The sequence below is a fragment of the Hyla sarda genome, unplaced genomic scaffold (assembly GCF_029499605.1).
Source record: "Hyla sarda isolate aHylSar1 unplaced genomic scaffold, aHylSar1.hap1 scaffold_1620, whole genome shotgun sequence".
Taxonomy (NCBI): Eukaryota; Metazoa; Chordata; class Amphibia; order Anura; family Hylidae; genus Hyla; species Hyla sarda.
In genome coordinates, this window is record NW_026608258.1 from 64368 (window position 1) to 77547 (window position 13180).

Below are 13180 nucleotides of genomic sequence, written 5' to 3' on the forward strand. Positions count from 1 at the left end.
AAATGTCACACATATTTGGCCTGCAACTTTCTGTGCGACAAATTCAGACAGGAAAAATCAGTATAAATCCTTAGAAAATTATCCCCCAATGTCTCCATCTGCTGGCGGTATTGAATAAGCATTGCTGCACTGATGGGGTATGCATTAGACGAAAAAAAAGAAGAAAAAGAAGAATAATACGCCCAGAAAAGAGGCGAAAAGGAGAAAAACGTAAAAAAACGTGAAAAAAAAGTAAGAGGAAGAGAAGGGAAAAAAAGGTGGAAATGGGTTTAAAAGTGATTTCGGCGGAGAAATATATATATATATATATATATATATATATATATATATATATATACGCGCACACACACACATATATATAAACGTATTCTCCGTTGAGATATTGCAGCCGCTGCTGTGTCCAGGCCCAGGAGCCTTAGCACTGTGCTGTGATGTCACTCAATACCACTGACATCACTAGGTGTAAACAACATCTCTCCTTTGCTGTGTATGTGACTATGGAGCTGTTTGGTGATGTCGTCTATTACGGCCTTCATAGAAGCAACAGGAGATTGTTGCATCCATCTAGAACCCTCAGAACTACAGTGCTATGATGTCACTCACTTCCACAGGCCTTGCAGAGTGTAAACAACAACAACCCAGCTTTGTTGTGTATGTAACCATAGGGATTTGTGATGTCACCTAGAACCTTCACAGCAGCGACAGCTTTATGAGGAGCATCAGCACTGCTCTGCCTGAGCAGAACCATCACCGCCATAGGTTGTCAAATAACCCGGATTTAACCCACACAGGTAAGTCCAATGGGGTGCAGGCATGTCCTCTATGCTTACAGCTTCCCGTGGGTGTTGGTTTGATACCGTTTGGGGACAGCCAAGGAGGCATCTGCAGGCAACAAAGGTAGGTGTGTGCTTGTGTGTGTGTTTCCTATGCAGATCCTAAGCCCAGTGTCACATGCAAGTAGGAGGAGTAAGAAGGGTTCCTGGCAAATCCGGGTTATGGATTGCATTTAAAAAGGCCCCGTGGGAGTGCAATGGGCCCCTGTCTTGCTGCTTAGCAATAATGGTATGGGTTTAGGTTCTGCTGTGTGTACTGGTGGTTGACTGCCCCCCAGCCCAGAGTGTGCATGGAAAATTGTCTGGCAGCCTCCCTGACAGCAAGCAGTGATAGTGCCCATGAAGGGGACCTTGTTGGGCCCGCCCCTTTCACGGTTATCGCTTCTCGGCCTTTTGGCTAAGATCAAGTGTAGTATCTGTTCTTATCAGTTTAATATCTGATACGTCCCCTATCTGGGGACCATATATTAAATGGATTTTTGAGAACGGGGGCCGATTTCGAAGCTTGCTTCCGTCGCCCTATGCATTGACCCGATATGGCAGTATCTTCGGGTACAGTGCACCACCCCCTTACAGGGTTAAAAAGAAAGATTCCTACTTTCATTGCTACCTGCTTGCTGGCTAGCCAGCTAGCCAGCCCTGTGGGCCTTGCTGCTGCAGCCAAAAAACAAAAGGTGGTGCTGCTGCTGCTGCTTCTGCTGCTTCTGCTTGTGTCTGGCCGCTGTTGGAGCGTCCAGGCACAGGACTTCTGCTGCTGCTGACTAAATGGCCTCCTTAATTGGATCATTTGAGTAGCCAGCACACCTGTGCAGGTAGGGCATGACATGATAGGCAGCTGCCTTGATAGCGGGTGGGTGCTGAATGTTCCTAATTGACAAAATAAGATTAATGCTTATGAAGAAATATAAAATCTCATCCCTTCCCCAATATCGCGCCACACCCCTACCCCTTAATTCCCTGGTTGAACTTGATGGACATATGTCTTTTTTCGACCGTACTAACTATGTAACTATGTAACATAACATGGGGGGGGGGGGGGGTCTCCTGGCTGTTCACACAGGTGTGTCATTGCTGTACATTGACCATGCATTGCTTCTGTGGTATTGCAAAGGCAAAGACAAATGCTTCCAGCCATCCATTGCACTAATGGATTGGTCATCAGCTGGCTGTCTATGTCCCGCATCAATATAGACCAAAGTACAGAGGGTTAGGCTATGCTATTGTGCACCTACCTGATGCATCAGAAGGTGCGAGGCCCTTGCTAAATTCTGTGCACAGACTTTGAGATCTATACTTTAGACTGTATCTAAACCTGCTCCAACATGGACTGACATTCTGGCCTACTTTCAGCCGATGCGACTTGTCTGTCGCTGAACAGTCGCTTTTTATGTATTCAGCACCTATGTATAATGTTGTAAAAATGCTCTAGAAGCTAAAGTCGCAGAAATGTCACACATATTTGGCCTGCAACTTTCTGTGCGACAAATTCAGACAGGAAAAATCAGTATAAATCCTTAGAAAATTATCCCCCAGTGTCTCCATCTGCTGGCGGTATTGAATAAGCATTGCTGCACTGATGGGGTATGCATTAGACGAAAAAAAAGAAGAAAAAGAAGAATAATACGCCCAGAAAAGAGGCGAAAAGGAGAAAAACGTAAAAAAACGTGAAAAAAAAGTAAGAGGAAGAGAAGGGAAAAAAAGGTGGAAATGGGTTTAAAAGTGATTTCGGCTGAGAAATATATATATATATATATATATATATATATATATATATATATATATATACGCGCACACACACACATATATATAAACGTATTCTCCGTTGAGATATTGCAGCCGCTGCTGTGTCCAGGCCCAGGAGCCTTAGCACTGTGCTGTGATGTCACTCAATACCACTGACATCACTAGGTGTAAACAACATCTCTCCTTTGCTGTGTATGTGACTATGGAGCTGTTTGGTGATGTCGTCTATTATGGCCTTCATAGAAGCAACAGGAGATTGTTGCATCCATCTAGAACCCTCAGAACTACAGTGCTATGATGTCACTCACTTCCACAGGCCTTGCAGAGTGTAAACAACAACAACCCAGCTTTGTTGTGTATGTAACCATAGGGATTTGTGATGTCACCTAGAACCTTCACAGCAGCGACAGCTTTATGAGGAGCATCAGCACTGCTCTGCCTGAGCAGAACCATCACCGCCATAGGTTGTCAAATAACCCGGATTTAACCCACACAGGTAAGTCCAATGGGGTGCAGGCATGTCCTCTATGCTTACAGCTTCCCGTGGGTGTTGGTTTGATACCGTTTGGGGACAGCCAAGGAGGCATCTGCAGGCAACAAAGGTAGGTGTGTGCTTGTGTGTGTGTTTCCTATGCAGATCCTAAGCCCAGTGTCACATGCAAGTAGGAGGAGTAAGAAGGGTTCCTGGCAAATCCGGGTTATGGATTGCATTTAAAAAGGCCCCGTGGGAGTGCAATGGGCCCCTGTCTTGCTGCTTAGCAATAATGGTATGGGTTTAGGTTCTGCTGTGTGTACTGGTGGTTGACTGCCCCCCAGCCCAGAGTGTGCATGGAAAATTGTCTGGCAGCCTCCCTGACAGCAAGCAGTGATAGTGCCCATGAAGGGGACCTTGTTGGGCCCGCCCCTTTCACGGTTATCGCTTCTCGGCCTTTTGGCTAAGATCAAGTGTAGTATCTGTTCTTATCAGTTTAATATCTGATACGTCCCCTATCTGGGGACCATATATTAAATGGATTTTTGAGAACGGGGGCCGATTTCGAAGCTTGCTTCCGTCGCCCTATGCATTGACCCGATATGGCAGTATCTTCGGGTACAGTGCACCACCCCCTTACAGGGTTAAAAAGAAAGATTCCTACTTTCATTGCTACCTGCTTGCTGGCTAGCCAGCTAGCCAGCCCTGTGGGCCTTGCTGCTGCAGCCAAAAAACAAAAGGTGGTGCTGCTGCTGCTGCTTCTGCTGCTTCTGCTTGTGTCTGGCCGCTGTTGGAGCGTCCAGGCACAGGACTTCTGCTGCTGCTGACTAAATGGCCTCCTTAATTGGATCATTTGAGTAGCCAGCACACCTGTGCAGGTAGGGCATGACATGATAGGCAGCTGCCTTGATAGCGGGTGGGTGCTGAATGTTCCTAATTGACAAAATAAGATTAATGCTTATGAAGAAATATAAAATCTCATCCCTTCCCCAATATCGCGCCACACCCCTACCCCTTAATTCCCTGGTTGAACTTGATGGACATATGTCTTTTTTCGACCGTACTAACTATGTAACTATGTAACATAACATGGGGGGGGGGGGGGGGTCTCCTGGCTGTTCACACAGGTGTGTCATTGCTGTACATTGACCATGCATTGCTTCTGTGGTATTGCAAAGGCAAAGACAAATGCTTCCAGCCATCCCTTGCACTAATGGATTGGTCATCAGCTGGCTGTCTATGTCCCGCATCAATATAGACCAAAGTACAGAGGGTTAGGCTATGCTATTGTGCACCTACCTGATGCATCAGAAGGTGTGAGGCCCTTGCTAAATTCTGTGCACAGACTTTGAGATCTATACTTTAGACTGTATCTAAACCTGCTCCAACATGGACTGACATTCTGGCCTACTTTCAGCCGATGCGACTTGTCTGTCGCTGAACAGTCGCTTTTTATGTATTCAGCACCTATGTATAATGTTGTAAAAATGCTCTAGAAGCTAAAGTCGCAGAAATGTCACACATATTTGGCCTGCAACTTTCTGTGCGACAAATTCAGACAGGAAAAATCAGTATAAATCCTTAGAAAATTATCCCCCAGTGTCTCCATCTGCTGGCGGTATTGAATAAGCATTGCTGCACTGATGGGGTATGCATTAGACGAAAAAAAAGAAGAAAAAGAAGAATAATACGCCCAGAAAAGAGGCGAAAAGGAGAAAAACGTAAAAAAACGTGAAAAAAAAGTAAGAGGAAGAGAAGGGAAAAAAAGGTGGAAATGGGTTTAAAAGTGATTTCGGCGGAGAATATATATATATATATATATATATATATATATATATATATATATACGCGCACACACACACATATATATAAACGTATTCTCTGTTGAGATATTGCAGCCGCTGCTGTGTCCAGGCCCAGGAGCCTTAGCACTGTGCTGTGATGTCACTCAATACCACTGACATCACTAGGTGTAAACAACATCTCTCCTTTGCTGTGTATGTGACTATGGAGCTGTTTGGTGATGTCGTCTATTATGGCCTTCATAGAAGCAACAGGAGATTGTTGCATCCATCTAGAACCCTCAGAACTACAGTGCTATGATGTCACTCACTTCCACAGGCCTTGCAGAGTGTAAACAACAACAACCCAGCTTTGTTGTGTATGTAACCATAGGGATTTGTGATGTCACCTAGAACCTTCACAGCAGCGACAGCTTTATGAGGAGCATCAGCACTGCTCTGCCTGAGCAGAACCATCACCGCCATAGGTTGTCAAATAACCCGGATTTAACCCACACAGGTAAGTCCAATGGGGTGCAGGCATGTCCTCTATGCTTACAGCTTCCCGTGGGTGTTGGTTTGATACCGTTTGGGGACAGCCAAGGAGGCATCTGCAGGCAACAAAGGTAGGTGTGTGCTTGTGTGTGTGTTTCCTATGCAGATCCTAAGCCCAGTGTCACATGCAAGTAGGAGGAGTAAGAAGGGTTCCTGGCAAATCCGGGTTATGGATTGCATTTAAAAAGGCCCCGTGGGAGTGCAATGGGCCCCTGTCTTGCTGCTTAGCAATAATGGTATGGGTTTAGGTTCTGCTGTGTGTACTGGTGGTTGACTGCCCCCCAGCCCAGAGTGTGCATGGAAAATTGTCTGGCAGCCTCCCTGACAGCAAGCAGTGATAGTGCCCATGAAGGGGACCTTGTTGGGCCCGCCCCTTTCACGGTTATCGCTTCTCGGCCTTTTGGCTAAGATCAAGTGTAGTATCTGTTCTTATCAGTTTAATATCTGATACGTCCCCTATCTGGGGACCATATATTAAATGGATTTTTGAGAACGGGGGCCGATTTCGAAGCTTGCTTCCGTCGCCCTATGCATTGACCCGATATGGCAGTATCTTCGGGTACAGTGCACCACCCCCTTACAGGGTTAAAAAGAAAGATTCCTACTTTCATTGCTACCTGCTTGCTGGCTAGCCAGCTAGCCAGCCCTGTGGGCCTTGCTGCTGCAGCCAAAAAACAAAAGGTGGTGCTGCTGCTGCTGCTTCTGCTGCTTCTGCTTGTGTCTGGCCGCTGTTGGAGCGTCCAGGCACAGGACTTCTGCTGCTGCTGACTAAATGGCCTCCTTAATTGGATCATTTGAGTAGCCAGCACACCTGTGCAGGTAGGGCATGACATGATAGGCAGCTGCCTTGATAGCGGGTGGGTGCTGAATGTTCCTAATTGACAAAATAAGATTAATGCTTATGAAGAAATATAAAATCTCATCCCTTCCCCAATATCGCGCCACACCCCTACCCCTTAATTCCCTGGTTGAACTTGATGGACATATGTCTTTTTTCGACCGTACTAACTATGTAACTATGTAACATAACATGGGGGGGGGGGGGGGGGTCTCCTGGCTGTTCACACAGGTGTGTCATTGCTGTACATTGACCATGCATTGCTTCTGTGGTATTGCAAAGGCAAAGACAAATGCTTCCAGCCATCCATTGCACTAATGGATTGGTCATCAGCTGGCTGTCTATGTCCCGCATCAATATAGACCAAAGTACAGAGGGTTAGGCTATGCTATTGTGCACCTACCTGATGCATCAGAAGGTGCGAGGCCCTTGCTAAATTCTGTGCACAGACTTTGAGATCTATACTTTAGACTGTATCTAAACCTGCTCCAACATGGACTGACATTCTGGCCTACTTTCAGCCGATGCGACTTGTCTGTCGCTGAACAGTCGCTTTTTATGTATTCAGCACCTATGTATAATGTTGTAAAAATGCTCTAGAAGCTAAAGTCGCAGAAATGTCACACATATTTGGCCTGCAACTTTCTGTGCGACAAATTCAGACAGGAAAAATCAGTATAAATCCTTAGAAAATTATCCCCCAGTGTCTCCATCTGCTGGCGGTATTGAATAAGCATTGCTGCACTGATGGGGTATGCATTAGACGAAAAAAAAGAAGAAAAAGAAGAATAATACGCCCAGAAAAGAGGCGAAAAGGAGAAAAACGTAAAAAAACGTGAAAAAAAAGTAAGAGGAAGAGAAGGGAAAAAAAGGTGGAAATGGGTTTAAAAGTGATTTCGGCGGAGAAATATATATATATATATATATATATATATATATATATATATATATACGCGCACACACACACATATATATAAACGTATTCTCCGTTGAGATATTGCAGCCGCTGCTGTGTCCAGGCCCAGGAGCCTTAGCACTGTGCTGTGATGTCACTCAATACCACTGACATCACTAGGTGTAAACAACATCTCTCCTTTGCTGTGTATGTGACTATGGAGCTGTTTGGTGATGTCGTCTATTATGGCCTTCATAGAAGCAACAGGAGATTGTTGCATCCATCTAGAACCCTCAGAACTACAGTGCTATGATGTCACTCACTTCCACAGGCCTTGCAGAGTGTAAACAACAACAACCCAGCTTTGTTGTGTATGTAACCATAGGGATTTGTGATGTCACCTAGAACCTTCACAGCAGCGACAGCTTTATGAGGAGCATCAGCACTGCTCTGCCTGAGCAGAACCATCACCGCCATAGGTTGTCAAATAACCCGGATTTAACCCACACAGGTAAGTCCAATGGGGTGCAGGCATGTCCTCTATGCTTACAGCTTCCCGTGGGTGTTGGTTTGATACCGTTTGGGGACAGCCAAGGAGGCATCTGCAGGCAACAAAGGTAGGTGTGTGCTTGTGTGTGTGTTTCCTATGCAGATCCTAAGCCCAGTGTCACATGCAAGTAGGAGGAGTAAGAAGGGTTCCTGGCAAATCCGGGTTATGGATTGCATTTAAAAAGGCCCCGTGGGAGTGCAATGGGCCCCTGTCTTGCTGCTTAGCAATAATGGTATGGGTTTAGGTTCTGCTGTGTGTACTGGTGGTTGACTGCCCCCCAGCCCAGAGTGTGCATGGAAAATTGTCTGGCAGCCTCCCTGACAGCAAGCAGTGATAGTGCCCATGAAGGGGACCTTGTTGGGCCCGCCCCTTTCACGGTTATCGCTTCTCGGCCTTTTGGCTAAGATCAAGTGTAGTATCTGTTCTTATCAGTTTAATATCTGATACGTCCCCTATCTGGGGACCATATATTAAATGGATTTTTGAGAACGGGGGCCGATTTCGAAGCTTGCTTCCGTCGCCCTATGCATTGACCCGATATGGCAGTATCTTCGGGTACAGTGCACCACCCCCTTACAGGGTTAAAAAGAAAGATTCCTACTTTCATTGCTACCTGCTTGCTGGCTAGCCAGCTAGCCAGCCCTGTGGGCCTTGCTGCTGCAGCCAAAAAACAAAAGGTGGTGCTGCTGCTGCTGCTTCTGCTGCTTCTGCTTGTGTCTGGCCGCTGTTGGAGCGTCCAGGCACAGGACTTCTGCTGCTGCTGACTAAATGGCCTCCTTAATTGGATCATTTGAGTAGCCAGCACACCTGTGCAGGTAGGGCATGACATGATAGGCAGCTGCCTTGATAGCGGGTGGGTGCTGAATGTTCCTAATTGACAAAATAAGATTAATGCTTATGAAGAAATATAAAATCTCATCCCTTCCCCAATATCGCGCCACACCCCTACCCCTTAATTCCCTGGTTGAACTTGATGGACATATGTCTTTTTTCGACCGTACTAACTATGTAACTATGTAACATAACATGGGGGGGGGGGGGGGGGGGGTCTCCTGGCTGTTCACACAGGTGTGTCATTGCTGTACATTGACCATGCATTGCTTCTGTGGTATTGCAAAGGCAAAGACAAATGCTTCCAGCCATCCATTGCACTAATGGATTGGTCATCAGCTGGCTGTCTATGTCCCGCATCAATATAGACCAAAGTACAGAGGGTTAGGCTATGCTATTGTGCACCTACCTGATGCATCAGAAGGTGCGAGGCCCTTGCTAAATTCTGTGCACAGACTTTGAGATCTATACTTTAGACTGTATCTAAACCTGCTCCAACATGGACTGACATTCTGGCCTACTTTCAGCCGATGCGACTTGTCTGTCGCTGAACAGTCGCTTTTTATGTATTCAGCACCTATGTATAATGTTGTAAAAATGCTCTAGAAGCTAAAGTCGCAGAAATGTCACACATATTTGGCCTGCAACTTTCTGTGCGACAAATTCAGACAGGAAAAATCAGTATAAATCCTTAGAAAATTATCCCCCAGTGTCTCCATCTGCTGGCGGTATTGAATAAGCATTGCTGCACTGATGGGGTATGCATTAGACGAAAAAAAAGAAGAAAAAGAAGAATAATACGCCCAGAAAAGAGGCGAAAAGGAGAAAAACGTAAAAAAACGTGAAAAAAAAGTAAGAGGAAGAGAAGGGAAAAAAAGGTGGAAATGGGTTTAAAAGTGATTTCGGCGGAGAAATATATATATATATATATATATATATATATATATATATATATATACGCGCACACACACACATATATATAAACGTATTCTCCGTTGAGATATTGCAGCCGCTGCTGTGTCCAGGCCCAGGAGCCTTAGCACTGTGCTGTGATGTCACTCAATACCACTGACATCACTAGGTGTAAACAACATCTCTCCTTTGCTGTGTATGTGACTATGGAGCTGTTTGGTGATGTCGTCTATTATGGCCTTCATAGAAGCAACAGGAGATTGTTGCATCCATCTAGAACCCTCAGAACTACAGTGCTATGATGTCACTCACTTCCACAGGCCTTGCAGAGTGTAAACAACAACAACCCAGCTTTGTTGTGTATGTAACCATAGGGATTTGTGATGTCACCTAGAACCTTCACAGCAGCGACAGCTTTATGAGGAGCATCAGCACTGCTCTGCCTGAGCAGAACCATCACCGCCATAGGTTGTCAAATAACCCGGATTTAACCCACACAGGTAAGTCCAATGGGGTGCAGGCATGTCCTCTATGCTTACAGCTTCCCGTGGGTGTTGGTTTGATACCGTTTGGGGACAGCCAAGGAGGCATCTGCAGGCAACAAAGGTAGGTGTGTGCTTGTGTGTGTGTTTCCTATGCAGATCCTAAGCCCAGTGTCACATGCAAGTAGGAGGAGTAAGAAGGGTTCCTGGCAAATCCGGGTTATGGATTGCATTTAAAAAGGCCCCGTGGGAGTGCAATGGGCCCCTGTCTTGCTGCTTAGCAATAATGGTATGGGTTTAGGTTCTGCTGTGTGTACTGGTGGTTGACTGCCCCCCAGCCCAGAGTGTGCATGGAAAATTGTCTGGCAGCCTCCCTGACAGCAAGCAGTGATAGTGCCCATGAAGGGGACCTTGTTGGGCCCGCCCCTTTCACGGTTATCGCTTCTCGGCCTTTTGGCTAAGATCAAGTGTAGTATCTGTTCTTATCAGTTTAATATCTGATACGTCCCCTATCTGGGGACCATATATTAAATGGATTTTTGAGAACGGGGGCCGATTTCGAAGCTTGCTTCCGTCGCCCTATGCATTGACCCGATATGGCAGTATCTTCGGGTACAGTGCACCACCCCCTTACAGGGTTAAAAAGAAAGATTCCTACTTTCATTGCTACCTGCTTGCTGGCTAGCCAGCTAGCCAGCCCTGTGGGCCTTGCTGCTGCAGCCAAAAAACAAAAGGTGGTGCTGCTGCTGCTGCTTCTGCTGCTTCTGCTTGTGTCTGGCCGCTGTTGGAGCGTCCAGGCACAGGACTTCTGCTGCTGCTGACTAAATGGCCTCCTTAATTGGATCATTTGAGTAGCCAGCACACCTGTGCAGGTAGGGCATGACATGATAGGCAGCTGCCTTGATAGCGGGTGGGTGCTGAATGTTCCTAATTGACAAAATAAGATTAATGCTTATGAAGAAATATAAAATCTCATCCCTTCCCCAATATCGCGCCACACCCCTACCCCTTAATTCCCTGGTTGAACTTGATGGACATATGTCTTTTTTCGACCGTACTAACTATGTAACTATGTAACATAACATGGGGGGGGGGGGGGGGGGTCTCCTGGCTGTTCACACAGGTGTGTCATTGCTGTACATTGACCATGCATTGCTTCTGTGGTATTGCAAAGGCAAAGACAAATGCTTCCAGCCATCCATTGCACTAATGGATTGGTCATCAGCTGGCTGTCTATGTCCCGCATCAATATAGACCAAAGTACAGAGGGTTAGGCTATGCTATTGTGCACCTACCTGATGCATCAGAAGGTGCGAGGCCCTTGCTAAATTCTGTGCACAGACTTTGAGATCTATACTTTAGACTGTATCTAAACCTGCTCCAACATGGACTGACATTCTGGCCTACTTTCAGCCGATGCGACTTGTCTGTCGCTGAACAGTCGCTTTTTATGTATTCAGCACCTATGTATAATGTTGTAAAAATGCTCTAGAAGCTAAAGTCGCAGAAATGTCACACATATTTGGCCTGCAACTTTCTGTGCGACAAATTCAGACAGGAAAAATCAGTATAAATCCTTAGAAAATTATCCCCCAGTGTCTCCATCTGCTGGCGGTATTGAATAAGCATTGCTGCACTGATGGGGTATGCATTAGACGAAAAAAAAGAAGAAAAAGAAGAATAATACGCCCAGAAAAGAGGCGAAAAGGAGAAAAACGTAAAAAAACGTGAAAAAAAAGTAAGAGGAAGAGAAGGGAAAAAAAGGTGGAAATGGGTTTAAAAGTGATTTCGGCGGAGAAATATATATATATATATATATATATATATATATATATATATACGCGCACACACACACATATATATAAACGTATTCTCCGTTGAGATATTGCAGCCGCTGCTGTGTCCAGGCCCAGGAGCCTTAGCACTGTGCTGTGATGTCACTCAATACCACTGACATCACTAGGTGTAAACAACATCTCTCCTTTGCTGTGTATGTGACTATGGAGCTGTTTGGTGATGTCGTCTATTATGGCCTTCATAGAAGCAACAGGAGATTGTTGCATCCATCTAGAACCCTCAGAACTACAGTGCTATGATGTCACTCACTTCCACAGGCCTTGCAGAGTGTAAACAACAACAACCCAGCTTTGTTGTGTATGTAACCATAGGGATTTGTGATGTCACCTAGAACCTTCACAGCAGCGACAGCTTTATGAGGAGCATCAGCACTGCTCTGCCTGAGCAGAACCATCACCGCCATAGGTTGTCAAATAACCCGGATTTAACCCACACAGGTAAGTCCAATGGGGTGCAGGCATGTCCTCTATGCTTACAGCTTCCCGTGGGTGTTGGTTTGATACCGTTTGGGGACAGCCAAGGAGGCATCTGCAGGCAACAAAGGTAGGTGTGTGCTTTTGTGTGTGTTTCCTATGCAGATCCTAAGCCCAGTGTCACATGCAAGTAGGAGGAGTAAGAAGGGTTCCTGGCAAATCCGGGTTATGGATTGCATTTAAAAAGGCCCCGTGGGAGTGCAATGGGCCCCTGTCTTGCTGCTTAGCAATAATGGTATGGGTTTAGGTTCTGCTGTGTGTACTGGTGGTTGACTGCCCCCCAGCCCAGAGTGTGCATGGAAAATTGTCTGGCAGCCTCCCTGACAGCAAGCAGTGATAGTGCCCATGAAGGGGACCTTGTTGGGCCCGCCCCTTTCACGGTTATCGCTTCTCGGCCTTTTGGCTAAGATCAAGTGTAGTATCTGTTCTTATCAGTTTAATATCTGATACGTCCCCTATCTGGGGACCATATATTAAATGGATTTTTGAGAACGGGGGCCGATTTCGAAGCTTGCTTCCGTCGCCCTATGCATTGACCCGATATGGCAGTATCTTCGGGTACAGTGCACCACCCCCTTACAGGGTTAAAAAGAAAGATTCCTACTTTCATTGCTACCTGCTTGCTGGCTAGCCAGCTAGCCAGCCCTGTGGGCCTTGCTGCTGCAGCCAAAAAACAAAAGGTGGTGCTGCTGCTGCTGCTTCTGCTGCTTCTGCTTGTGTCTGGCCGCTGTTGGAGCGTCCAGGCACAGGACTTCTGCTGCTGCTGACTAAATGGCCTCCTTAATTGGATCATTTGAGTAGCCAGCACACCTGTGCAGGTAGGGCATTGTTACGCCTAGCGCTCCGGGTCCCCGCTCCTCCCCGGAGCGCTCACGGCGTCTTTCTCCCTGCAGCGCCCCGGTCAGTCCCGCTGACCAGGAGCGCTGCACTGTGTTGGCCGTTGGGGATGCGATTCGCA

At 46.3% G+C, this 13180-nt stretch overlaps 6 non-coding genes across 6 annotated transcripts; all 6 read left to right on the plus strand.

The window, feature by feature from the left end:
* Nucleotides 1-1210: 1210 nt before the first annotated feature.
* On the plus strand, nt 1211-1401 carry LOC130311258 (U2 spliceosomal RNA). Its single transcript, XR_008859671.1, has one exon. It is a non-coding gene; the product is annotated as a U2 spliceosomal RNA (small nuclear RNA).
* Nucleotides 1402-3491: 2090 nt separating this feature from the next.
* LOC130311260 (U2 spliceosomal RNA) lies at nt 3492-3682 on the plus strand. The gene has a single exon (XR_008859672.1). It is a non-coding gene; the product is annotated as a U2 spliceosomal RNA (small nuclear RNA).
* A 2086-nt stretch (nt 3683-5768) lies between these two features.
* On the plus strand, nt 5769-5959 carry LOC130311261 (U2 spliceosomal RNA). The gene has a single exon (XR_008859673.1). It is a non-coding gene; the product is annotated as a U2 spliceosomal RNA (small nuclear RNA).
* A 2088-nt stretch (nt 5960-8047) lies between these two features.
* LOC130311262 (U2 spliceosomal RNA) lies at nt 8048-8238 on the plus strand. The gene has a single exon (XR_008859674.1). It is a non-coding gene; the product is annotated as a U2 spliceosomal RNA (small nuclear RNA).
* Nucleotides 8239-10329: 2091 nt separating this feature from the next.
* On the plus strand, nt 10330-10520 carry LOC130311264 (U2 spliceosomal RNA). Its single transcript, XR_008859676.1, has one exon. It is a non-coding gene; the product is annotated as a U2 spliceosomal RNA (small nuclear RNA).
* A 2085-nt stretch (nt 10521-12605) lies between these two features.
* Nucleotides 12606-12796, plus strand: LOC130311265 (U2 spliceosomal RNA). The gene has a single exon (XR_008859677.1). It is a non-coding gene; the product is annotated as a U2 spliceosomal RNA (small nuclear RNA).
* The last annotated feature ends 384 nt before the right edge of the window (nt 12797-13180 follow it).